Here is a 26397-nt window from a genome sequence, read left to right as displayed (position 1 = left end):
CTGCAGCTGCCTCGCCCGCCCCAATGACGCTTCCTCCACGGCGTGCGTCAGAATTACGCGCCGGGGGAGGGTTATATAAGGCGCCGGCGCCATTTTGCCGGCCACGTGTGCACCCAGCTCCCAACACCAGCAGCCGCTCTGTCTCCGTATCCCGCCTCACTGCGGCGCGCCGCCCAGGAACCCCGCATCTTATCGTATGTCAGCTATCCAGAACCTCTAATCCTTCGGTGAGTGACCGCTTCCCCCCTCTTATACCGCCCTCACCCCGGGGAACCCCCCACCCGTTACCCGCCCAGTTGATACGGTTATATCTACTATATATTTGTGAAAGTGTTCAATGTGTCCGTGTCTGTATGTGTCTCCCTGTGTCCCTACACAGACAGGACACACACACACATATACAGAAAGGACACACACACACACACTATCTGTACCCCCTTTCACCCCCCTCCACTCCCCTTTCATCCCCCTCCACTCCCCTTTCACCCCCCTCCACTCCCCTTTCACCCCCCTCCACTCCCCTTTCACCCCCCTCCACTCCCCTTTCACCCCCCTCCACTCCCCTTTCACCCCCCTCCACTCCCCTTTCACCCCCCTCCACTCCCCTTTCACCCCCCTCCACTCCCCTTTCACCCCCCTCCACTCCCCTTTCACCCCCCTCCACTCCCCTTTCACCCCCCTCCACTCCCCTTTCACCCCCCTCCACTCCCCTTTCACCCCCCTCCACTCCCCTTTCACCCCCCTCCACTCCCCTTTCACCCCCCTCCACTCCCCTTTCACCCCCCTCCACTCCCCTTTCACCCCCCTCCACTCCCCTCCACTCCCCCTCCACTCCCCCTCCACTCCCCCTCCACTCCCCTTTCACCCCCCTCCACTCCCCTTTCACCCCCCTCCACTCCCCTTTCACCCCCCTCCACTGCTAGACTGACTGCTGTTTGCTAGACTGACTGCTGTTTGCTAGACTGACTGGTGACTGCTGTTTGCTAGACTGACTGGTGACTGCTGTTTGCTAGACTGACTGGTGACTGCTGTTTGCTAGACTGACTGGTGACCGCTGTTTGCTAGACTGACTGGTGACCGCTGTTTGCTAGACTGACTGGTGACCGCTGTTTGCTAGACTGACTGGTGACCGCTGTTTGCTAGACTGACTGGTGACCGCTGTTTGCTAGACTGACTGGTGACCGCTGTTTGCTAGACTGACTGGTGACTGCTGTTTGCTAGACTGACTGGTGACTGGTGTTTGCTAGACTGACTGCTGTTTGCTAGACTGACTGGTGACTGCTGTTTGCTAGACTGACTGGTGTTTGCTAGACTGACTGGTGACTGGTGTTTGCTAGACTGACTGCTGTTTGCTAGACTGACTGCTGTTTGCTAGACTGACTGCTGTTTGCTAGACTGACTGCTGTTTGCTAGACTGACTGCTGTTTGCTAGACTGACTGCTGTTTGCTAGACTGACTGCTGTTTGCCAGACTGACTGGTGACTGCTGTTTGCCAGACTGACTGGTGACTGCTGTTTGCCAGACTGACTGGTGACTGCTGTTTGCCAGACTGACTGGTGACTGCTGTTTGCTAGACTGACTGGTGACTGCTGTTTGCTAGACTGACTGGTGACTGCTGTTTGCTAGACTGACTGGTGACTGCTGTTTGCTAGACTGACTGGTGACTGCTGTTTGCTAGACTGACTGGTGACTGCTGTTTGCTAGACTGACTGGTGACTGCTGTTTGCTAGACTGACTGGTGACTGCTGTTTGCTAGACTGACTGGTGACTGCTGTTTGCTAGACTGACTGCTGTTTGCTAGACTGACTGCTGACTGGTGTTTGCTAGGCTGACTGCTGTTTGCTAGACTGACTGCTGTTTGCTAGACTGACTGCTGTTTGCTAGACTGACTGCTGTTTGCTAGACTGACTGCTGTTTGCTAGACTGACTGCTGTTTGCTAGACTGACTGCTGTTTGCTAGACTGACTGCTGTTTGCTAGACTGACTGCTGTTTGCTAGACTGACTGCTGTTTGCTAGACTGACTGCTGTTTGCTACACTGACTGCTGTTTGCTACACTGACTGCTGTTTGCTACACTGACTGCTGTTTGCTACACTGACTGCTGTTTGCTACACTGACTGCTGTTTGCTACACTGACTGCTGTTTGCTACACTGACTGCTGTTTGCTACACTGACTGCTGTTTGCTACACTGACTGCTGTTTGCTACACTGACTGCTGTTTGCTACACTGACTGCTGTTTGCTACACTGACTGCTGTTTGCTACACTGACTGCTGTTTGCTACACTGACTGCTGTTTGCTACACTGACTGCTGTTTGCTACACTGACTGCTGTTTGCTACACTGACTGCTGTTTGCTACACTGACTGCTGTTTGCTACACTGACTGCTGTTTGCTACACTGACTGCTGTTTGCTACACTGACTGCTGTTTGCTACACTGACTGCTGTTTGCTACACTGACTGCTGTTTGCTACACTGACTGCTGTTTTCTAGACTGACTGCTGTTTGCTAGACTGACTGCTGTTTGCTAGACTGACTGCTGTTTGCTAGACTGATTGCTGTTTGCTAGACTGATTGCTAGACTGATTGCTGTTTGCTAGACTGATTGCTGTTTGCTAGACTGATTGCTGTTTGCTAGACTGATTGCTGTTTGCTAGACTGATTGCTGTTTGCTAGACTGATTGCTGTTTGCTAGACTGATTGCTGTTTGCTAGACTGATTGCTGTTTGCTAGACTGATTGCTGTTTGCTAGACTGATTGCTGTTTGCTAGACTGGTTGCTGTTTGCTAGACTGATTGCTGTTTGCTAGACTGATTGCTGTTTGCTAGACTGATTGCTGTTTGCTAGACTGATTGCTGTTTGCTAGACTGATTGCTGTTTGCTAGACTGATTGCTGTTTGCTAGACTGATTGCTGTTTGCTAGACTGATTGCTGTTTGCTAGACTGATTGCTGTTTGCTAGACTGATTGCTGTTTGCTAGACTGATTGCTGTTTGCTAGACTGATTGCTGTTTGCTAGACTGATTGCTGTTTGCTAGACTGATTGCTGTTTGCTAGACTGATTGCTGTTTGCTAGACTGATTGCTGTTTGCTAGACTGATTGCTGTTTGCTAGACTGATTGCTGTTTGCTAGACTGATTGCTGTTTGCTAGATTGACTGGTGACTGGTGTTTGCTAGACTGACTGGTGACTGGTGTTTGCTAGACTGACTGGTGACTGGTGTTTGCTAGACTGACTGGTGACTGGTGTTTGCTAGACTGACTGGTGACTGGTGTTTGCTAGACTGACTGGTGACTGGTGTTTGCTAGACTGACTGGTGACTGGTGTTTGCTAGACTGACTGGTGTTTGCTAGACTGACTGGTGTTTGCTAGACTGACTGGTGTTTGCTAGACTGACTGGTGTTTGCTAGACTGACTGGTGTTTGCTAGACTGACTGGTGACTGCTGTTTGCTAGACTGACTGGTGACTGCTGTTTGCTAGACTGACTGGTGACTGCTGTTTGCTAGACTGACTGGTGACTGCTGTTTGCTAGACTGACTGGTGACTGCTGTTTGCTAGACTGACTGGTGACTGCTGTTTGCTAGACTGACTGGTGACTGCTGTTTGCTAGACTGACTGGTGACTGCTGTTTGCTAGACTGACTGGTGACTGCTGTTTGCTAGACTGACTGGTGACTGCTGTTTGCTTGACTGACTGGTGACTGCTGTTTGCTAGACTGACTGGTGACTGCTGTTTGCTAGACTGACTGGTGACTGCTGTTTGCTAGACTGACTGGTGACTGCTGTTTGCTAGACTGACTGGTGACTGCTGTTTGCTAGACTGACTGGTGACTGCTGTTTGCTAGACTGACTGGTGACTGCTGTTTGCTAGACTGACTGGTGACTGCTGTTTGCTAGACTGACTGGTGACTGCTGTTTGCTAGACTGACTGTTGTTTGCTAGACTGACTGGTGACTGCTGTTTGCTAGACTGACTGGTGACTGCTGTTTGCTAGACTGACTGGTGACTGCTGTTTGCTAGACTGACTGCTGTTTGCTAGACTGACTGCTGACTGGTGTTTGCTAGACTGACTTGTGTTTGCTAGACTGACTGCTGACTGGTGTTTGCTAGACTGACTGGTGACTGGTGTTTGCTAGACTGACTGGTGACTGGTGTTTGCTAGACTGACTGGTGTTTGCTAGACTGACTGGTGACTGGTGTTTGCTAGACTGACTGGTGTTTGCTAGACTGACTGGTGACTGCTGTTTGCTAGACTGACTGGTGTTTGCTAGACTGACTGGTGACTGCTGTTTGCTAGACTGACTGGTGACTGCTGTTTGCTAGACTGACTGCTGTTTGCTAGACTGACTGGTGACTGGTGTTTGCTAGACTGACTGGTGACTGGTGTTTGCTAGACTGACTGGTGACTGGTGTTTGCTAGACTGACTGGTGACTGCTGTTTGCTAGACTGACTGGTGACTGCTGTTTGCTAGACTGACTGGTGACTGCTGTTTGCTAGACTGACTGGTGTTTGCTAGACTGACTGGTGACTGCTGTTTGCTAGACTGACTGGTGACTACTGTTTGCTAGACTGACTGGTGACTGCTGTTTGCTAGACTGACTGGTGACTGCTGTTTGCTAGACTGACTGGTGACTGCTGTTTGCTAAACTGACTGGTGACTGCTGTTTGCTAGACTGACTGCTGTTTGCTAGACTGACTGCTGACTGGTGTTTGCTAGACTGACTGGTGTTTGCTAGACTGACTGGTGACTGGTGTTTGCTAGACTGACTGCTGACTGGTGTTTGCTAGACTGATTGCTGTTTGCTAGACTGATTGCTGTTTGCTAGACTGATTGCTGTTTGCTAGACTGATTGCTGTTTGCTAGACTGATTGCTGTTTGCTAGACTGATTGCTGTTTGCTAGACTGATTGCTGTTTGCTAGACTGATTGCTGTTTGCTAGACTGACTGCTGTTTGCTAGACTGACTGCTGTTTGCTAGACTGACTGCTGACTGGTGTTTGCTAGACTGACTGCTGACTGGTGTTTGCTAGACTGACTGCTGTTTGCTAGACTGACTGCTGTTTGCTAGACTGACTGCTGTTTGCTAGACTGACTGCTGTTTGCTAGACTGACTGCTGTTTGCTAGACTGACTGCTGTTTGCTAGACTGACTGCTGACTGGTGTTTGCTAGACTGACTGCTGACTGCTGTTTGCTAGACTGACTGCTGACTGCTGTTTGCTAGACTGACTGCTGACTGCTGTTTGCTAGACTGACTGCTGTTTGCTAGACTGACTGCTGTTTGCTAGACTGACTGCTGTTTGCTAGACTGACTGCTGTTTGCTAGACTGACTGCTGTTTGCTAGACTGACTGGTGACTGCTGTTTGCTAGACTGACTGGTGACTGCTGTTTGCTAGACTGACTGGTGACTGCTGTTTGCTAGACTGACTGGTGACTGCTGTTTGCTAGACTGATTGCTGTTTGCTAGACTGACTGCTGTTTGCTAGACTGGCTGCTGTTTGCTAGACTGGCTGCTGTTTGCTAGACTGGCTGCTGTTTGCTAGACTGACTGCTGTTTGCTAGACTGACTGCTGTTTGCTAGACTGACTGGTGACTGCTGTTTGCTAGACTGACTGGTGACTGCTGTTTGCTAGACTGACTGGTGACTGCTGTTTGCTAGACTGACTGGTGACTGCTGTTTGCTAGACTGACTGGTGACTGCTGTTTGCTAGACTGACTGGTGACTGCTGTTTGCTAGACTGACTGCTGTTTGCTAGACTGACTGCTGTTTGCTAGACTGACTGCTGTTTGCTAGACTGACTGCTGTTTGCTAGACTGACTGCTGTTTGCTAGACTGACTGCTGTTTGCTAGACTGACTGCTGTTTGCTAGACTGACTGCTGTTTGCTAGACTGACTGCTGTTTGCTAGACTGACTGCTGTTTGCTAGACTGACTGCTGTTTGCTAGACTGACTGCTGTTTGCTAGACTGACTGCTGTTTGCTAGACTGACTGCTGTTTGCTAGACTGACTGCTGTTTGCTAGACTGACTGCTGTTTGCTAGACTGACTGCTGACTGCTGTTTGCTAGACTGACTGCTGACTGCTGTTTGCTAGACTGACTGCTGACTGCTAGACTGATTGCTGTTTGCTAGACTGATTGCTGTTTGCTAGACTGATTGCTGTTTGCTAGACTGATTGCTGTTTGCTAGACTGATTGCTGTTTGCTAGACTGATTGCTGTTTGCTAGACTGATTGCTGTTTGCTAGACTGATTGCTGTTTGCTAGACTGATTGCTGTTTGCTAGACTGATTGCTGTTTGCTAGACTGATTGCTGTTTGCTAGACTGACTGGTGTTTGCTAGACTGACTGGTGACTGGTGTTTGCTAGACTGACTGGTGTTTGCTAGACTGACTGGTGACTGGTGTTTGCTAGACTGACTGGTGTTTGCTAGACTGACTGGTGACTGGTGTTTGCTAGACTGACTGGTGTTTGCTAGACTGACTGGTGACTGGTGTTTGCTAGACTGACTGGTGACTGGTGTTTGCTAGACTGACTGGTGTTTGCTAGACTGACTGGTGACTGCTGTTTGCTAGACTGACTGGTGACTGCTGTTTGCTAGACTGACTGGTGACTGCTGTTTGCTAGACTGACTGGTGACTGCTGTTTGCTAGACTGACTGGTGACTGCTGTTTGCTAGACTGACTGGTGACTGCTGTTTGCTAGACTGACTGCTGTTTGCTAGACTGACTGCTGACTGGTGTTTGCTAGGCTGACTGCTGTTTGCTAGACTGACTGCTGTTTGCTAGACTGACTGCTGTTTGCTAGACTGACTGCTGTTTGCTAGACTGACTGCTGTTTGCTAGACTGACTGCTGTTTGCTAGACTGACTGCTGTTTGCTAGACTGACTGCTGTTTGCTAGACTGACTGCTGTTTGCTAGACTGACTGCTGTTTGCTAGACTGACTGCTGTTTGCTAGACTGACTGCTGTTTGCTAGACTGACTGCTGTTTGCTAGACTGACTGCTGTTTGCTAGACTGACTGCTGTTTGCTAGACTGACTGCTGTTTGCTAGACTGACTGCTGTTTGCTAGACTGACTGCTGTTTGCTAGACTGACTGCTGTTTGCTAGACTGACTGCTGTTTGCTAGACTGACTGCTGTTTGCTAGACTGACTGCTGTTTGCTAGACTGACTGCTGTTTGCTAGACTGACTGCTGTTTGCTAGACTGACTGGTGTTTGCTAGACTGACTGGTGTTTGCTAGACTGACTGGTGTTTGCTAGACTGACTGGTGTTTGCTAGACTGACTGGTGTTTGCTAGACTGACTGGTGTTTGCTAGACTGACTGGTGTTTGCTAGACTGACTGGTGTTTGCTAGACTGACTGGTGTTTGCTAGACTGACTGGTGTTTGCTAGACTGACTGGTGTTTGCTAGACTGACTGGTGACTGGTGTTTGCTAGACTGACTGGTGACTGGTGTTTGCTAGACTGACTGGTGACTGGTGTTTGCTAGACTGACTGGTGACTGGTGTTTGCTAGACTGACTGGTGACTGGTGTTTGCTAGACTGACTGGTGACTGGTGTTTGCTAGACTGACTGGTGACTGGTGTTTGCTAGACTGACTGGTGACTGGTGTTTGCTAGACTGACTGGTGACTGGTGTTTGCTAGACTGACTGGTGACTGGTGTTTGCTAGACTGACTGGTGACTGGTGTTTGCTAGACTGACTGGTGACTGGTGTTTGCTAGACTGACTGGTGACTGGTGTTTGCTAGACTGACTGGTGACTGGTGTTTGCTAGACTGACTGGTGACTGGTGTTTGCTAGACTGACTGGTGACTGGTGTTTGCTAGACTGACTGGTGACTGGTGTTTGCTAGACTGACTGGTGACTGGTGTTTGCTAGACTGACTGGTGTTTGTTAGATTGACTGGTGACTGCTGTTTGCTAGACTGACTGGTGACTGCTGTTTGCTAGACTGACTGGTGACTGCTGTTTGCTAGACTGACTGGTGACTGCTGTTTGCTAGACTGACTGGTGACTGGTGTTTGCTAGACTGACTGGTGACTGGTGTTTGCTAGACTGACTGGTGACTGGTGTTTGCTAGGCTGACTGCTGTTTGCTAGGCTGACTGCTGTTTGCTAGACTGACTGCTGTTTGCTAGACTGATTGCTGTTTGCTAGACTGACTGCTGTTTGCTAGACTGACTGCTGTTTGCTAGACTGACTGCTGTTTGCTAGACTGACTGCTGTTTGCTAGACTGACTGCTGTTTGCTAGACTGACTGCTGTTTGCTAGACTGACTGGTGACTGCTGTTTGCTAGACTGACTGGTGACTGCTGTTTGCTAGACTGACTGCTGTTTGCTAGACTGACTGCTGTTTGCTAGACTGACTGGTGACTGCTGTTTGCTAGACTGACTGGTGACTGGTGTTTGCTAGACTGACTGGTGTTTGCTAGACTGACTGGTGACTGGTGTTTGCTAGACTGACTGGTGACTGGTGTTTGCTAGACTGACTGGTGACTGGTGTTTGCTAGACTGACTGGTGACTGCTGTTTGCTAGACTGACTGGTGACTGCTGTTTGCTAGACTGACTGGTGACTGCTGTTTGCTAGACTGACTGGTGACTGCTGTTTGCTTGACTGACTGGTGACTGCTGTTTGCTAGACTGACTGGTGACTGCTGTTTGCTAGACTGACTGCTGTTTGCTAGGCTGACTGCTGTTTGCTAGACTGAGTGCTGTTTGCTAGACTGACTGCTGTTTGCTAGACTGACTGGTGACTGCTGTTTGCTAGACTGACTGGTGACTGGTGTTTGCTAGACTGACTGGTGTTTGCTAGACTGACTGGTGACTGGTGTTTGCTAGACTGACTGGTGTTTGCTAGACTGACTGGTGACTGGTGTTTGCTAGACTGACTGGTGTTTGCTAGACTGACTGGTGACTGGTGTTTGCTCGACTGACCTGACTGGTGTTTGCTCGACTGACCTGACTGGTGTTTGCTCGACTGACCTGACTGGTGTTTGCTCGACTGACCTGACTGGTGTTTGCTCGACCGACCTGACTGGTGTTTGCTCGACTGACCTGACTGGTGTTTGCTCGACTGACCTGACTGGTGTTTGCTAGACTGACCTGACTGGTGTTTGCTAGACTGACCTGACTGGTGTTTGCTAGACTGACTGCTGTTTGCTAGACTGACTGCTGTTTGCTAGACTGACTGCTGTTTGCTAGACTGACTGCTGTTTGCTAGACTGACTGCTGTTTGCTAGACTGACTGCTGTTTGCTAGACTGACTGCTGTTTGCTAGACTGACTGCTGTTTGCTAGACTGACTGCTGTTTGCTAGACTGACTGCTGTTTGCTAGACTGACTGCTGTTTGCTAGACTGACTGCTGTTTGCTAGACTGACTGCTGTTTGCTAGACTGACTGCTGTTTGCTAGACTGACTGCTGTTTGCTAGACTGACTGCTGTTTGCTAGACTGACTGCTGTTTGCTAGACTGACTGCTGTTTGCTAGACTGACTGCTGTTTGTTAGACTGACTGGTGTTTGTTAGACACTGGTGAGTGGTGTTTGCTAGACTGACTGGTGACTGGTGTTTGCTAGACTGACTGGTGTTTGCTAGACTGACTGGTGACTGCTGTTTGCTAGACTGACTGGTGACTGCTGTTTGCTAGACTGACTGCTGTTTGCTAGACTGACTGCTGACTGCTGTTTGCTAGACTGACTGCTGACTGCTGTTTGCTAGACTGACTGCTGTTTGCTAGACTGACTGCTGTTTGCTAGACTGACTGCTAGACTGACTGCTGTTTGCTAGACTGACTGCTGTTTTCTAGACTGACTGCTGTTTGCTAGACTGACTGGTGTTTGCTAGACTGACTGGTGTTTGCTAGACTGACTGGTGTTTGCTAGACTGACTGGTGTTTGCTAGACTGACTGGTGTTTGCTAGACTGACTGGTGTTTGCTAGACTGACTGGTGTTTGCTAGACTGGCTGGTGTTTGCTAGACTGACTGGTGTTTGCTAGACTGACTGGTGTTTGCTAGACTGACTGGTGTTTGCTAGACTGACTGGTGTTTGCTAGACTGACTGGTGTTTGCTAGACTGACTGGTGTTTGCTAGACTGACTGGTGTTTGCTAGACTGACTGGTGTTTGCTAGACTGACTGGTGTTTGCTAGACTGACTGGTGTTTGCTAGACTGACTGGTGTTTGCTAGACTGACTGGTGTTTGCTAGACTGACTGGTGTTTGCTAGACTGACTGGTGTTTGCTAGACTGACTGGTGTTTGCTAGACTGACTGGTGTTTGCTAGACTGACTGGTGTTTGCTAGACTGACTGGTGTTTGCTAGACTGACTGGTGACTGGTGTTTGCTAGACTGACTGGTGACTGGTGTTTGCTAGACTGACTGGTGACTGGTGTTTGCTAGACTGACTGGTGACTGGTGTTTGCTAGACTGACTGGTGACTGGTGTTTGCTAGACTGACTGGTGACTGGTGTTTGCTAGACTGACTGGTGACTGGTGTTTGCTAGACTGACTGGTGACTGGTGTTTGCTAGACTGACTGGTGACTGGTGTTTGCTAGACTGACTGGTGACTGGTGTTTGCTAGACTGACTGGTGACTGGTGTTTGCTAGACTGACTGGTGACTGGTGTTTGCTAGACTGACTGGTGTTTGTTAGACTGACTGGTGACTGCTGTTTGCTAGACTGACTGGTGACTGCTGTTTGCTAGACTGACTGGTGACTGGTGTTTGCTAGGCTGACTGCTGTTTGCTAGGCTGACTGCTGTTTGCTAGACTGACTGCTGTTTGCTAGACTGACTGCTGTTTGCTAGACTGACTGCTGTTTGCTAGACTGACTGCTGTTTGCTAGACTGACTGCTGTTTGCTAGACTGACTGCTGTTTGCTAGACTGACTGCTGTTTGCTAGGCTGACTGCTGTTTGCTAGGCTGACTGCTGTTTGCTAGGCTGACTGCTGTTTGCTAGGCTGACTGCTGTTTGCTAGGCTGACTGCTGTTTGCTAGACTGACTGCTGTTTGCTAGACTGACTGCTGTTTGCTAGACTGACTGGTGACTGCTGTTTGCTAGACTGACTGGTGACTGGTGTTTGCTAGACTGACTGGTGTTTGCTAGACTGACTGGTGACTGCTGTTTGCTAGACTGACTGGTGACTGCTGTTTGCTAGACTGACTGGTGACTGCTGTTTGCTAGACTGACTGGTGACTGCTGTTTGCTAGACTGACTGGTGACTGCTGTTTGCTAGACTGACTGGTGACTGCTGTTTGCTAGGCTGACTGCTGTTTGCTAGGCTGACTGCTGTTTGCTAGACTGACTGCTGTTTGCTAGACTGACTGCTGTTTGCTAGACTGACTGCTGTTTGCTAGACTGACTGGTGACTGCTGTTTGCTAGACTGACTGGTGACTGGTGTTTGCTAGACTGACTGGTGTTTGCTAGACTGACTGGTGACTGGTGTTTGCTAGACTGACTGGTGTTTGCTAGACTGACTGGTGACTGGTGTTTGCTAGACTGACTGGTGTTTGCTAGACTGACTGGTGACTGGTGTTTGCTCGACTGACCTGACTGGTGTTTGCTCGACTGACCTGACTGGTGTTTGCTCGACTGACCTGACTGGTGTTTGCTCGACTGACCTGACTGGTGTTTGCTCGACTGACCTGACTGGTGTTTGCTCGACTGACCTGACTGGTGTTTGCTCGACTGACCTGACTGGTGTTTGCTCGACTGACCTGACTGGTGTTTGCTAGACTGACCTGACTGGTGTTTGCTAGACTGACCTGACTGGTGTTTGCTAGACTGACCTGACTGGTGTTTGCTAGACTGACCTGACTGGTGTTTGCTAGACTGACCTGACTGGTGTTTGCTAGACTGAAATTATCGATAAGAATATAGCATATGAAGCATATTTATGTATCAACTAATTCTGTATTTTTGCATGTCATCATTTCATCATTTATCTCTAAGCCAGCCCCCTTAAGGGGTGTATTACTCATTTTGAAATGTAGAAAAATGTGATACTAAGCAATATGTCTTCAGAGGCCTGAGTTCTTTCTTTGAATTCTTGTCTCCCAATTGTGCCTTGGTACAGATAAACTCACCTGTTACTTTGAACCCTTGACTCATTGATTTTATTTCCACGCTTTCACAGATGGCGCATCCTTGAATAGTTACCCAACACCTCGGGAGCAGGAAACCCAGACGGAGCAGCTGCCTACATTACTCAAACGTGCACACTTGGAATAAGGTCTGGCTTTATCCTTTTTAACAAAAAATGCCGTTAGATTAAATGTTTGAATAATCTGTAGACAGTTTTTTCTTTATGGGCAACCTACCTGAGTGACGGGACACCCTGTATCACGTGAGTTTATCACTATTAGATAGAATGGCCTAAAAAGGTCAAGTTGTGCGCCTTGCACTACACCAATGGAGATATGGGGAACCAATAAATTGTGAATGTGTGGTGACGGAACAAAAACTGCAATAAGAGTGCGGAGGTGGTGCTGGCAGGGATGGGGTTAATGATAAGCAAAGAAAAGAAAGAAAGCTCCCTAATAGCCGCACAAGAGAACACCTATACCTATGTTAAAAATTACTATTTATTAATAAATGATTCAAATATATTTATATTTATTGCAGCAAAAAGCTAACGTGAACCAAAGTGATTAAAATAAATTAAAAAACGGAGGAGGTAACTGTATGCCTAATTCAAACTAACAGTGTATGCTAGGAATAACTATTTTAGAATGTCCCACTGCTATATAATTATACTAACAGTGGTAGTTATACCAATACAGTTCTATATGGTTTGAGGACTACACCTAAATGGAGAGTATAGCTTAATGTAGTGTGTGTGCTCAGAATAATATATTTGTTGAGCCAGCTAATGCTAGTATACGGATATATACACACACATATGTACCAGACCAACGGGTTCAAAGGTAAATGAACCTAGAGGTCTGTTATGTTTAGCAGAACAGCTATTTCAAGATCACAAAGTATGTGTCTTGTACTCAGAACCATGACAAATAGGAAAGTAGTCAGAGTGTTGTGCTTCCTTTAGAAGGCTCCGAAACACTCTAACTGAGAGAAGGCAACAGTCCTCTCCGATATAGCCAGCGCACTAGGTGGTGACGCTTAGCCTGCCCAACATATGTTTCACCGTTGTGGCTTCATCGGGGGCAATTACAGAGTGATTCTCTCAGATCTTTATACACTTAATTCTTACCCCATTGGTTAATTAATGTCAGACTGTGATAGGGCTTCTGTATACAAATCCCTCCCACACTTCAAATTGGGTTACATAATGGTAGGGGTCCCTAATTGGCTATGTCTCATCACATGGTTAATGATACATCCCATTGGTGGGTGGTGGTCATGTGATCTTGGCCCCAGATTATCCTGCCCCTTTGTTTGATTATGGGGGAGGAGAGGAGGGGAGGTGCAAAAAGTCCTATATGTTTTATGGCCGGGAGTAGCATCGCATCATCAGAATGCGACCTCCCTCATTGGCAGCAAACAGCATAATGCCAGTAACCTCAGTACAGAGCCAGCCGCGCATCCGATTGGTTATTCACAGTCACATGACTGTTCGGCATCTTAGCCCTGCCTTGTGGTTTGGTTTGCAAGGGATGGTTGTCATAGCTCCCAAGAATGCCATGCGCTGATTGGCCAGAAGTTGCGTCGTGTCATCAAGGCGCGACATACCTATTGATAGTATGGGTGAGATCACTGCAAGCAATATTCCCAGAGTAGCTGAAGAAAAAATGTTTTAAACACTCGCAAATGGCTACCATATAGCATGCTGATAATAAAAACATTATTCATTGTGATTGCTTGCTATTGCTGGATGCTTATGGTGTCACATCAGAGTCTTCTTAGTCCTAACAAGGTAAGTCTAATTAAAGGACATATTAGTGATTGCTTGATGTTTGTATTTGCCTGTGTTTGTGAATAAATATTCTTGATCAGCTGTGTGCTTGTTATTGACCATTAGTGATTGCTTGATGTTTATATTTGCCTGTGTTTGTAAATAAACATTCTTAATCAGGGAAGGGGAGGTGCAGGTAATCCCATATGTTTTATGGCTGGGAAGTAGCGTCGCGTCATCAGAATGCGATCTCCCTCATTGGCAGCAAACAGCATAATGTCAGTAACCTTAGTACAGAGCCAGCCGCGCATCCAATTGGTTATTCACAGTCACTTGACTGGTTGTCATCTTAGCCCTGCCTTTTGGTTTGGTTTGCAAGGGATGGTTGTCATAGCTCCCAAGAATGCCATGCGCTGAGTGGCCTGAAGTTGCGTCGTGTCATCAGTGCGCGACATACCTATTGATAGCATGGGGGAGATCACTGCGAGCAATATTCTCAATGTAGATGAAGAAAAAATGTTTTAAACACTCGTAAATGGCTACTATATAGCATGCTGACAATAAAAACATTATTCATTGTGATTGCTTGCTATTGCTGGATGCTTCTGGTATCACATCAGAGTCTTCTTGGTCCTGACTAGGTAAGTCTAATTAAAGGAGATATTAGTGATTGCTTGATGTTTGTATTTGCCTGTGTTTGTGAATAAACATTCTTAATCAGCTGTGTGCTTCTTATTGACCATTTCTAGAGTCTGACATTAAATTTCAAAGGTAACTATATTATTCATCAAAATTGATCATTATATTGTCATGAAGTGTAGGAGTGAATACCCCAGACGGAGAATTACAATTTGTTCAGAGGAACAGGGTTGGAGGGTGATGAACCTATTTAAATGGTGCACCTATTTAAAATGAGTATCACATGCAGCAAAAAGTTTATCAGAAAGATTGTTTGCAGGAAGGGGGTATTTTTACAGGAAGGGGGTGAAGAGGAACCCCTCGTTCAGACCTAATGGTGATAGGGTGGATAATTGATATATCCAACGGGACTCTTGCTGTAAAAGAATTTTGTCCCAGTCTCCCCCTCTTGTATTGGCTTTGAGGCAAAAAATGCCTTGAAAGCGTAGGGAATTGATGTCTCCCCCATGATGTCCCCTAACATGGCATGACACAGGTGTGTCTAACTCATTTCTGATAGAGCCAATATGTTCCAATATGCGTCTGCGGAACTGGCGGCCCGTCTTCCCTACATACTGTATCCCGCATTTACACGTAATTAGGTATACTACTTGTATGGTTTTGCAATTTATGAAACTCTTCATCTGAAATGTTTTGTTGTTGTTGGTACTTTTAAAACATTTACTGGTGTGGATATAGGTACATGCTTTGCATGTTCCGCACTTGTAGGTGCCCTGTGTTTTTGGTGGAAGCCATGTTTGAAATTGGGATTTTGTTTGGAAATGGCTGTGGACCAACGTGTCTTTCAAGTTCTTTGATCTTTTGGGTACCATTGTTGGATATGGTTTTAGTACTTCACAAAGGTCTTTGTCCTCCAAAAGGATGTGCCAATATTTCTTATAAATGGACTTGATTTTACTCCACTGGGCACTAAAAGTGCCTATATATCTGATGGTTTTATCCATATCCAGTTTCTTTTTGGAGTAAAGTAGTTTTTCCCTATTAGTTTGTTCTGCGTATTTGTAAGCTTTTTTAACATTTGTTTTACTGTATCCTCTACTTAGGAACTTGTTTTTCATAATTTCCGCTTGTGAGTGGAAGTCCACTGGATTGGAACAGTTCCTCCTAATGCGGAGGAACTGGCCCGTCGGGATACCTTTAATGAGTGATGTCGGGTGGTGGCTATCAGCCCTTAAATAGCTATTTGTAGCCGTTTTTTTAGCATGTGATACCGTATTTATAGTGCCATCTTCATTGATGGAAATTTTTAAGTCCAGAAAAAACAGATTTTTGTCACTGACCTCGCACGTCAAACGTAGATTATGCTCATTTGAGTTAAGAGTTTCCACAAAGGTGTTCAGTAGTTTTTTGCTGCCCTTCCATAATATCAGTATATCATCTATGTAGCGAATCCACATAGTGATATTGTCCGTGAAATTGATCATATTCTCATTAAACACAGTAGTCTCCTCCCACCAACCCAGGTACAGGTTAGCATATGTAGGGGCACAAGTTGTCCCCATTGCAGTTCCCTGTACCTGGAGGTATAGTTTATTATTGAAAGTGAAGTGGTTGTGTGTTAGGACAAAGGATAGAAGGTCACATACGAACTCATTGTGTTTAAGATACTTAATGCCACGGGTGGATAGGAAGGAGGCTACCGCTTTTAAGCCTACTGGATGTTGAATACTTGTGTATAGTGACTCAACATCCATGCTGCACAAGATTGTGTTTGCATCAACTGTTATTCCTTCCAGGCGTTTTAAAACGTCACGAGTATCTTGTACGTATGAGGGCAAAGATCTAACAAATGCTCTTAGAACTTTGTCTACATAGACACTTGGGCCCTCAGTGAGGTTCCCAATGCCCGATACAATTGGGCGGCCTGGTGGATGTATGGGATCTTTGTGCACCTTTGGCAGACTATAAAAAGTTGCTGTTTTTATCAATATTATACTGATCAGGTATTGTTATTGTTGTTTTTGTATTATTGCCATAAACTCAGGTTATACCGTGTGCCGCTAAACGGCAGGGCCAAGTAAGGGCCCGAAAGGTATAATAATTAATAAGGTGTTAAGTCTCCTAGAACTTGGGGAGAGAACTATTGTTAAGGAACAGCAGGTAACTATTTTTAAGGCCACTGGTCCTTAACTCTATATTCTACTTATATTATACCAAGGGTTGGGGCACCTTATTGGTACATGGTCAGCTAACGTTGATCGGTATAAGGTACATGGTCAGCTAACGTTGATCGGTGTAATACAGGAGAATTATGGGGAAACCTACGTTCTCAGCAGTTGCCGGCGAAGGGTACGTCCCTTGAAATTATGTGTGGACTTTATGGCAATAAAATGTTTTAAAAATGGATATTTAGTGACGCAGAATATATGAAATAAGAAGGAAAGTAAAACATATCAGGCTCTGTTTTAAAAATAACTGCAGCATTATTGGACCCCCCTTTTTTTCTAATCCCATTTTCCTCATCTCCCGTTCCTCAACCCCCCTTTTCCTCTTCCCCCTTTTCTTACCCCTTTTCACTGAAAAGGAGTTGCATGTCTGTGAGGCACAGGAGTTGCATGTCTGTGAGGCACAGGAGTTGCATGTCTGTGAGGCACAGGAGTTGCATGTCTGTGAGGCACAGGAGTTGCATGTCTGTGAGGCACAGGAGTTGCATGTCTGTGAGACACAGGAGTTGCATGTCTGTGAGGCACAGGAGTTGCATGTCTGTGAGGCACAGGAGTTGCATGTCTGTGAGGCACAGGAGTTGCATGTCTGTGAGGCACAGGAGTTGCATGTCTGTGAGGCACAGGAGTTGCATGTCTGTGAGGCACAGGAGTTGCATGTCTGTGAGGCACAGGAGTTGCATGTCTGTGAGGCACAGGAGTTGCATGTCTGTGAGACATGGAAGTTAATTATTAACCTAGGAAGAAATGGCTTGAATTTAAGAATGCTAAAGTAGTTTTTTAGGAATTAATGTATTAATACTGCATGGAAAAAGAAGGGGACATCCTCTTTAAATGTTTTTTTGTTGGCGTTTTTGTCTTAGAAAGCTCATAGAAACTAGTTTGATGGCATAATAATATACATGTCATGGAGTGAAGTGTTTGTGTGTCACTCTGATAGTTAATGTATGTATGTATGAATGTCTTTATTCATTTAGCGCCATTAGTGTACATAGCGCTTCACATTGTCACTTGTTGTACTAATCATAAAAATAACAAATAATCTCTTGTAAAAGGGTCATTTAAGTTTATACCCTTTTGTCAAAGTGTATTAAGCCTGCTGCCATTTACAAGGCATGACAGTAGCATTTAAAATAAACCTAGGAAGTATTGTATGTTAAAGTCTGTTAGTGTAATATTTTAAAAGAGAATGAAAATTTGGCAATTGTAAAAAGAAGTCATTTCACCCTGACTCAAATATGAATTTGTATTTTTTACTGAAGCACATTTTTTGTTCCTGGGCGTAGGAGATACTGTGTTACAATATTTAAATGAAGTTTTAAATTTAAATTTTATGTGCTGATTTAGAGGAGTCAGGACTAAAAGCAAGGTATATCTAGAATGCAAAGTTTAAAAATAAGTAAATGTTTATTTTTTTATTTAAACAAAAAAAGAAAGAGTCTGATTTTATGGAGTAAGGAAGCTTTATTAAGTTTTACTCTGGCCCACAAGATTAAGATCATGTTGGAGTTTTGTAGAAAGGAGAATGAATGTTGATGGAAGATAAACTCAGAGAACGTGTGTATATGTGTGTGTGGGTGTGTGTAAGAAAGATAAGAAATTAATAGTAAATAAAACAATAAGATTGATGTTTTATAGGAAGGATTGCAGAGATGGTTTTTGTTTGTAGTTATCAAGGTTTCTCTGTTCAAACTTATATTAGGAAACTAACGGTTTGTTTTCTTAAATACACTGCTCGTTTGATTTTTGAACAGCGGTCATTTAAAAGAGAGAAGGTTAAAAGCAGCCAAGCGGGCTGGCCCCCCTCCTCCAGCTTAAGGAATGTACAAAGACCACGTTACAGGCATGAAAAGTTAACTAGAAGCTGAGAGAAAAAAAAATGTTTAAAAGCAGCTTATCGTATGGGGAAAGAGAATGATACTGTAATGTATTTATTTTTGGACTAAGTTTGCAGTGTCAAACAGGTCTGTTTTGGGTTTTTATCTTATTTTTTTGTAAAGTTCATTTTGCTCTGTATCAGAGAAATGTGAAATTATGCTTATTTATTGTGCTTTCTGTTTTTTGTATCTATTTTAGGATAAATACCTCATAGTTTATGAAATGCTTTAGATGGCATAGCCCCCATTATGTAGGAATTATTACAAGAAGGGGTTATAATCCCTACATGCAGTATCCAAATTACCTCTACGCAGAAACCAGTAAACACATTTAAATTCTATTTGTTCTATGTTTTTAATTCTATTTGTTATAATTGTTTTATTAACAATACAATAATATTTAATATGTATTTCCGTATTTGAATAGTGTCAAAAGTATACTCAGTACTTCACAAAGCGTACAATATAAACGAGTAAGCATAAAATCAGATATGAAATAATTTTTCCTATAAAGTTAACTGCATATGTGATGTATTTTTATAACTTTTAACCATTACCTCTCCTTTCCCTCCAAAAGGTGTCTTAATTTGAACCCTGATCTATAGCCTCTCATTTTAAAGAATGCAACTGTAGGCAATCTAGATTTTATTTTTTAAAGCATAGAAAACCTCTCAAAAAGAGAAAAAGCGCCGCTCAGCCTTCACCTTTCCTTTTTTGTGCTGAGCGGCGCTTTTTCTCTTTTTGAGAGGTTTTCTATGTTGTTACATTGTGCGTCTGCACGCCGAGTCATTGCTGGTTTGTTCCTGGTTGCCGGGTCTGCCGTGACGTCATCTAGAAGCACCATCCATGCCGCCGGTCAGGTGACCACCCTCCGCATCGGCGGGTAGCGGGTTGGCGGTGAAGAACCAAGATCTTGAAGACGGAGGGATCCCAGCTTCATCCAGGAGGAGCAGGAGCATACATCATATTGCCAAGACCGGACAGGCTTGACATCAACAGCCACGAGAATAATACGTGAGTTTCCCGTGTTCCAGCCTTATAGTGCTCATGGTGAGCCGGTTGGGGGGAAGGACAAAACATACATATTACACTGCCAGATGGTTGTTTATAGCCTGGGTCTCAAAGATTCATTTTATTATTGCTCACCAGCAGGACTATGCTTTATTCTGAGCGCCTGGAGGGTTAGTCAGTTGATTTACCCATTTGTATATTTTTTAAAGCAGTAGCTATTGTCAAATTCATGATATATATTTAAATCTCAAGCTACTGATGTTTTAAATACCATCATCCTTTATGTCATATACTGTTCACATGTCATAGGATTTGCATATGAACAAAAGAGAGGATAATTTATATGATTTTCCATAACACACCTGTCTATATGCGGACTCTGCCTATTTTGTTCATTGCAACATTACCTTGTGTGTGTTGTTTTGTTATTTATCCTTGAACATTTCTTGCCGAAATGACTCCATTCATATTGTGTTGTGTTTTGGTGCTGTCTACTCATTGCTACACATAGCAACATGTTATTTCATGAATATTCATGTAGAGAGGGATATACCCCATCTCTTTACATTTTCCAGCATAACTATTGGATAGCTTTATTTTGAGTCTGTTTGGGAACTAAGTATTAATGTGATAAGCTGCTACTCTGCAGTGTTTTGTGGTGAAGCTAATTAGCATTGTTAGTATATTATGGTCACTGGCCCCTCATGTTCTGATAGGGCTTTACACTCGTGTTCATATTAGCATTTTTGTTTACCGTATACTGTTCGTTTCGTTCACATGGGGACTCTTTTATTTATGATTTATTAGTTGTCATTTTATGCATTTCGTAAGTTTTTAGCTTGTAAAAAAGTTGTATACGTTTTAGTTGTGTTATAGTTAAGTTTATGTGGATATTTCCCATTTTGTCTGTAATAAATTTGATATTAGTGGTATTAGTTATTTAACTGGTACTTTATGTATATTTTACAGTTTACAATGAGTGCAAGCTTTAGGGACTTTTAGCGACAACCTCTTGTCACTTATCAGTGTTCTCTTACGATACTTCCCTATGCGCCGTTGATTTCTTTCTTTTGTAATTGGTGAGCAAGGTATTTTTGTGTTTATTTTATACTAGCTGAGAGACCCGGCGTTGCCCGGGATATAATTTTGGGGGGGCGTACGACAGGGTTAGGCTTCCCCCCCCCCCCCCTTGACAGCTAGGTGGGTGACTGAGTTGACTGAGTGTGTGGGTGACTGGGTGGGTGTGTGACACTTGACTGAGTGGGTGGGTGGGTGACTGAGTGGGTGGGTGACTTTGGGTCGGTTTGACTTTGGGTCGGTGGGTGGGTGACTTTGGGTCGGTGGGTGGGTGACTTTGGGTCGGTTTGACTTTGGGTCGGTGGGTGTGTGACTTTGGGTCGGTGGGTGGGTGACTTTGGGTCGGTTTGACTTTGGGTCAGTGGGTGGGTGACTTTGGGTCGGTGGGTGACTTTGGGTCGGTGGTTGGGTGGGTGAGTTGGGTCGGTGGGTGGGTGAGTGGGAGACTGACTGGGTGGGTGAGTGGGAGACTGACTGGGTGGGTGAGTGGGAGACTGACTGGGTGGGTGAGTGGGAGACTGACTGGGTGGGTGAGTGGGAGACTGACTGGGTGGGTGAATGGGTGACTGGGTGACTGACTGGGTGGGTGGGTGACTGACTGGGTGAGTGGGTGACTGACTGGGTGGGTGAGTGGGTGACTGACTGGGTGGGTGAGTGGGTGACTGACTGGGTGGGTGAGTGGGTGACTGACTGGGTGGGTGAGTGGGTGACTGACTGGGTGGGTGAGTGGGTGACTGACTGGGTGGGTGAGTGGGTGACTGACTGGGTGGGTGAGTGGGTGACTGACTGGGTGGGTGAGTGGGTGACTGACTGGGTGGGTGAGTGGGTGACTGACTGACTGAATGGGTGGGTGACTGACTGAATGGGTGGGTGACTGACTGAGTGGGTGGGTGACTGACTGAGTGGGTGGGTGACTGAGTGAGTGGGTGGGTGGGTGAGTGGGTGACTGACTGACTGAATGGGTGGGTGACTGACTGAATGGGTGACTGACTGAATGGGTGACTGGGTGACTGAATGGGTGGGTAACTGAGTGGGTGACTGAGTGGGTGGGTGACTGAGTGGGTGGGTGACTGAGTGAGTGGGTGACTGAGTGAGTGGGTGACTGAGTGAGTGGGTGACTGAGTGAGTGGGTGACTGAGTGAGTGGGTGACTGAGTGAGTGGGTGACTGAGTGAGTGGGTGACTGAGTGAGTGGGTGACTGAGTGAGTGGGTGACTGAGTGGGTGGGTGACTGAGTGGGTGGGTGACTGAGTGAGTGGGTGACTGAGTGGGTGGGTGGGTGACTGGGTGAAAGTGGGTGACTGGGTGAAAGTGACTGGGTGGGTGACTGAGTGAGTGGGTGGGTGACTGAGTGGGTGGGTGACTAAGTGAGTTTTTGGGTGACTAAGTGAGTGGGTGGGTGGGTTACTGAGTGGGTGGGTGACTGAGTGGGTGGGTGACTGAGTGAGTGGGTGGGTGGGTGATTGGGTGGGTGAAAGTGACTGGGTGGGTGTGTGGGTGACTGGGTGACAGTGCGTGGGTGGGAGACGGTGTGTGACTTACCTTGACCCCGTGGCATCTGGCTGGGGCAGGAGGTGAGTTCGGGAAGCTGGGGGGGGGCAAGAGTGGCAGGAGTCCCGCGCCGCGCTTCCCCTCTCCGGTAGCGTCACACGTGATGGGGAGTCCCGCGCCGCGCTTCCCCTCTCCGGTAGCGGCGCACGTGAGGGGGAGTCCCGCGCCGCGCTTCCCCTCTCCGGTAGCGGCGCACGTGAGGGGGAGTCCCGCGCCGCGCTTCCCCTCTCCGGTAGCGGCGCACGTGAGGGGGAGTCCCGCGCCGCGCTTCCCCTCTCCGGTAGCGGCGCACGTGATGGGGAGTCCCGCGCCGCTTCCCCTCTCCGGTAGCGGCGCACGTGATGGGGAGTCCCGCGACGCTTCCCCTCTCCGGTAGCGGCGCACGTGATGGGGAGTCCCGCGCCGCTTCCCCTCTCCGGTAGCGGCGTACGTGAGGGAGAGAGCAGGAGGGCCGCGCCGTGAGGGGGGAGGAGCCTGGAGTTTGCTGCTGAGCAGCAGGGCCGCGCTTCCTCCGCGGCGCACGGTGAGGGTGATGGTGCGGCTGGGGATGTTGCGGAGCGTGGGGATTTGGGTGAGGTGGGGAGGGGGGAGAGAGTGAGGGGCACCGGGAGAGGAGGGGGGGGGGGGTGTGGAAGGTGAGCTGCGGTCCAACTGACGGGGGAGAGTGTGTGTCCCTGTGTGTGTGTGTGTCCCTGTGTGTGTGTGTCCCTGTGTGTCCTTTGGGCCGTCACTCCGCCTCAGGCCAATGAGAGGTGTGCGGGGGCGGACCAAGGGACCAATGAGATTTCCCCTAGGGACACCGGACATCCAGCCAGGCTGGCATGCATGCATACATGCATGCATGCAGGCAGGCAAACATACAGTGCTTTCACTAATATAGTATAAGATGCGGATGCCAAGATAGTGGTAAAAACAAAAAAATTTGTGCTGAAACTAAATTATAGTGGCTAAAAGCGCTCTCCTTGTGCTTTTATTAATGAAATGTTTAAGTCTCTCCAAACTCAGGTGCAGCTTATACAGTCTACCAAGGAGAATACAAAGCAGCATCATCATCGCAAGAAAAAAGTGCCGGCACCACCGTAAACAGCTAACAAAGACAAAGAATCATCAAGCCAGCGTTTTTTACCAACTGTTAGTGTATCTAGGCACAATAATCCTAGAACATTTAACCACCAAGGAATTAAGACTTCAGGCAAGGCCCGGTCTTAAACGAACAATTTGTTTTTTCTGAACTCAATATTATCAAGGCCTGGACTTTAACGAACAATTTGTTTTTTCTGAACTCAATATTATCAAGGCCCGGACTTTAACGAACAATTTGTTTTTTCAGGACTCAATATTATTTTTTTATGCTTTAGAGTGTGTTTTTAAGATGTATGCCTCGCTAGGCAAGATCAGCCTATGCCATCCAGATGACAAGGGATGATCAGTTTTGAAATATTTGTAATGTTTATTGTTTTATGGTCACATCATTTTGCAGACAATCACACAAACTTGCACAATGCTACACAGGTTAATGGGTCACAAGGGAATATATACAATGAATCCCTGCCATACTCTGGTGGCCCCCAATGACGTAAGAGAGAATTCCATTTAACCCGTTGAGTAGGGATACCTTACACTAATGCCGAATTTAAAATGATGAAACGTTAATTTGAATTTGTTTACAGGGAACTTTTCTAAACCGAATTCCACTGGTAAATGAGGTTCCTGTAGGTGGAAATTACACTGGGAACAACAAATCAATTTATGGGTCAGGTGTCTCCACCAACCAATGAAACTTGTATGAAAATATATTTACAGCCCTGAACTAAAAATTTACAGGGAGGATGTGGCCTTAATTTTTCAGGTTTAATTAAGATAGTAAAAAGTGCTTGCACAAATTCTAGTTTACCTAGGGGAGTGTATTGGATTTGTGGAACCGAGTTAAAGAGCAATGTTATATTATTTAGAGATCAAAGTGGTAAGATTGAGCATGAGGTAGAGAAGATCGCAGAGATACAGGAGAGATTAAGGAAAGGTGGGGATAAGAGGTGTGTTTTGTTAGGAATTACCATGTTGGTTGGTTTTCTAGAAGCGAAACTGATGAATGGATTTGTCTGTGTGTTTGCAGTTCTGATTGATTTGTATGTCTGTGCCATGTGCAGTAAATCCATACTGCAAAGGTGTGTAACACCCTCTACCCAGGCCATGCCACTGATCACAGACTACGGAAGATGCAATCTCAGAAGGAAAAGTCAGTCCTCCTCAATGGAATACAGATGAAGATGATGGCAGAAAGACCAACCTGGCTGATATGCTAAGCCAGCAGCTCTGTGAGTTTCCAGAACTATCAAAGCCATGCAAATTGGGGCCCTCCAGGTCAGTGCAACGCTTCTGAGTTTTATCTGAATTATCCTTAAAAGACTATGTTTTCAAGAATAAAAAGAGAGGACTGTGAAGATTGAGATAATGTGTGTGGCTATCATCACCTCCATTTTGGCCTAACCGTATGTTTGTATGCATGCCAATTTGTTTCATTCGTGAATGAACTATGAATGTTTGATTCTGCAGAGTATCGCTTCTGGATCTAACCCACCCTTGTATAATTCCTACAAGGCAGGCAAGAATTGAAATAGCATTCGTAAGCAATTTCTCCTGTCTTAAGATATTCCTGCTGACCATAGTGTAGTTGTTATCTACAGTACACATACAGGGCTGAACACAGTAACTCCCTTATGTCACAAGGTTAAGAGGCCCACATTATGGTAAATTATCGATAAGAATATAGCATATGAAGCATATTTATGTATCAACTAATTCTGTATTTTTGCATGTCATCATATCATCATTTATCTCTAAGCCAGCCCCCTTAAGGGGTGTATTACTCATTTTGAAATGTATAAAAATGTGATACTAAGCAATATGTCTTCAGAGGCCTGAGTTCTTTCTTTGAATTCTTGTCTCCCAATTGTGCTTTGGTACAGATAAACTCACCTGTTACTTTGAACCCTTGACTCATTGATTTTATTTCCACGCTTTCACACTAGACTGACTGGTGTTTGCTAGACAGACTGACTGGTGTTTGCTAGACTGACTGGTGTTTGCTAGACTGACTGGTGTTTGCTAGACTGACTGGTGTTTGCTAGACTGACTGGTGTTTGCTAGACTGACTGGTGTTTGCTAGACTGACTGGTGTTTGCTAGACTGACTGGTGTTTGCTAGACAGACTGACTGGTGTTTGCTAGACAGACTGACTGGTGTTTGCTAGACAGACTGACTGGTGTTTGCTAGACAGACTGACTGGTGTTTGCTAGACTGACTGGTGTTTGCTAGACTGACTGGTGTTTGCTAGACTGACTGGTGTTTGCTAGACTGACTGGTGTTTGCTAGACTGACTGGTGTTTGCTAGACTGACTGGTGTTTGCTAGACTGACTGGTGTTTGCTAGACTGTCTGGTGTTTGCTAGACTGTCTGGTGTTTGCTAGACTGACCGGTGTTTGCTAGACTGACCGGTGTTTGCTAGACTGACCGGTGTTTGCTAGACTGACCGGTGTTTGCTAGACTGACCGGTGTTTGCTAGACTGACCGGTGTTTGCTAGACTGACCGGTGTTTGCTAGACTGACCGGTGTTTGCTAGACTGACCGGTGTTTGCTAGACTGACCGGTGTTTGCTAGACTGACCGGTGTTTGCCCTTTGCCCCCCCGCCCCTCCCTGCCCTTTGCCCCCCCGCCCCTCCCTGCCCTTTGCCCCCCCGCCCCTCCCTGCCCTTTGCCCCCCCGCCCCTCCCTGCCCTTTGCCCCCCCGCCCCTCCCTGCCCTTTGCCCCCCCGCCCCTCCCTGCCCTTTGCCCCCCCCTCTCTGCCCTTTGCCCCCCCCTCCCTGCCCTTTGCCCACCCCTCCCTGCCCTTTGCCCCCCCGCCCCTCCCTGCCCTTTGCCCCCCCGCCCCTCCCTGCCCTTTGCCCCCCCCGCCCCTCCCTGCCCTTTGCCGCCCCTCCCTGCCCTCTGCCGCCCCCGCCCCTCCCTGCCCTTTGCCCTCCCGCCCCTCCCTGCCCTTTGTCCCTCCCTGCCCTTTGTCCCTCCCTGCCCTTTGCCCTGCCCCTCCCTGCCCTTTGCCCCGCCCCTCCCTGCCCTTTGCCCCGCCCCTCCCTGCCCTTTGCCCCGCCCCTCCCTGCCCTTTGCCCCGCCCCT

At 46.7% G+C, this 26397-nt stretch overlaps 1 long non-coding RNA gene across 3 annotated transcripts; it reads left to right on the top strand.

Annotated features, from left to right (window-relative positions):
- Positions 1 to 25215, top strand: LOC142475378 (uncharacterized). 3 transcript variants are annotated; one of them, XR_012790905.1, is made up of 4 exons: positions 1 to 227; positions 12132 to 12227; positions 19166 to 19602; positions 23217 to 25215. It is a non-coding gene; the product is annotated as an uncharacterized LOC142475378 (long non-coding RNA). The 3 variants fall into 3 exon arrangements; XR_012790906.1 differs by having other exon boundaries at positions 4 to 227; positions 12132 to 14491; positions 23232 to 25215; XR_012790904.1 differs by having other exon boundaries at positions 5 to 227; positions 12132 to 14491.
- The last annotated feature ends 1182 nt before the right edge of the window (positions 25216 to 26397 follow it).

The sequence above is a fragment of the Ascaphus truei genome, unplaced genomic scaffold, assembly GCF_040206685.1.
Source record: "Ascaphus truei isolate aAscTru1 unplaced genomic scaffold, aAscTru1.hap1 HAP1_SCAFFOLD_1199, whole genome shotgun sequence".
In the NCBI taxonomy this organism is placed as follows: Eukaryota; Metazoa; Chordata; class Amphibia; order Anura; family Ascaphidae; genus Ascaphus; species Ascaphus truei.
This window is presented reverse-complemented; position numbering and strand designations above follow the sequence as displayed.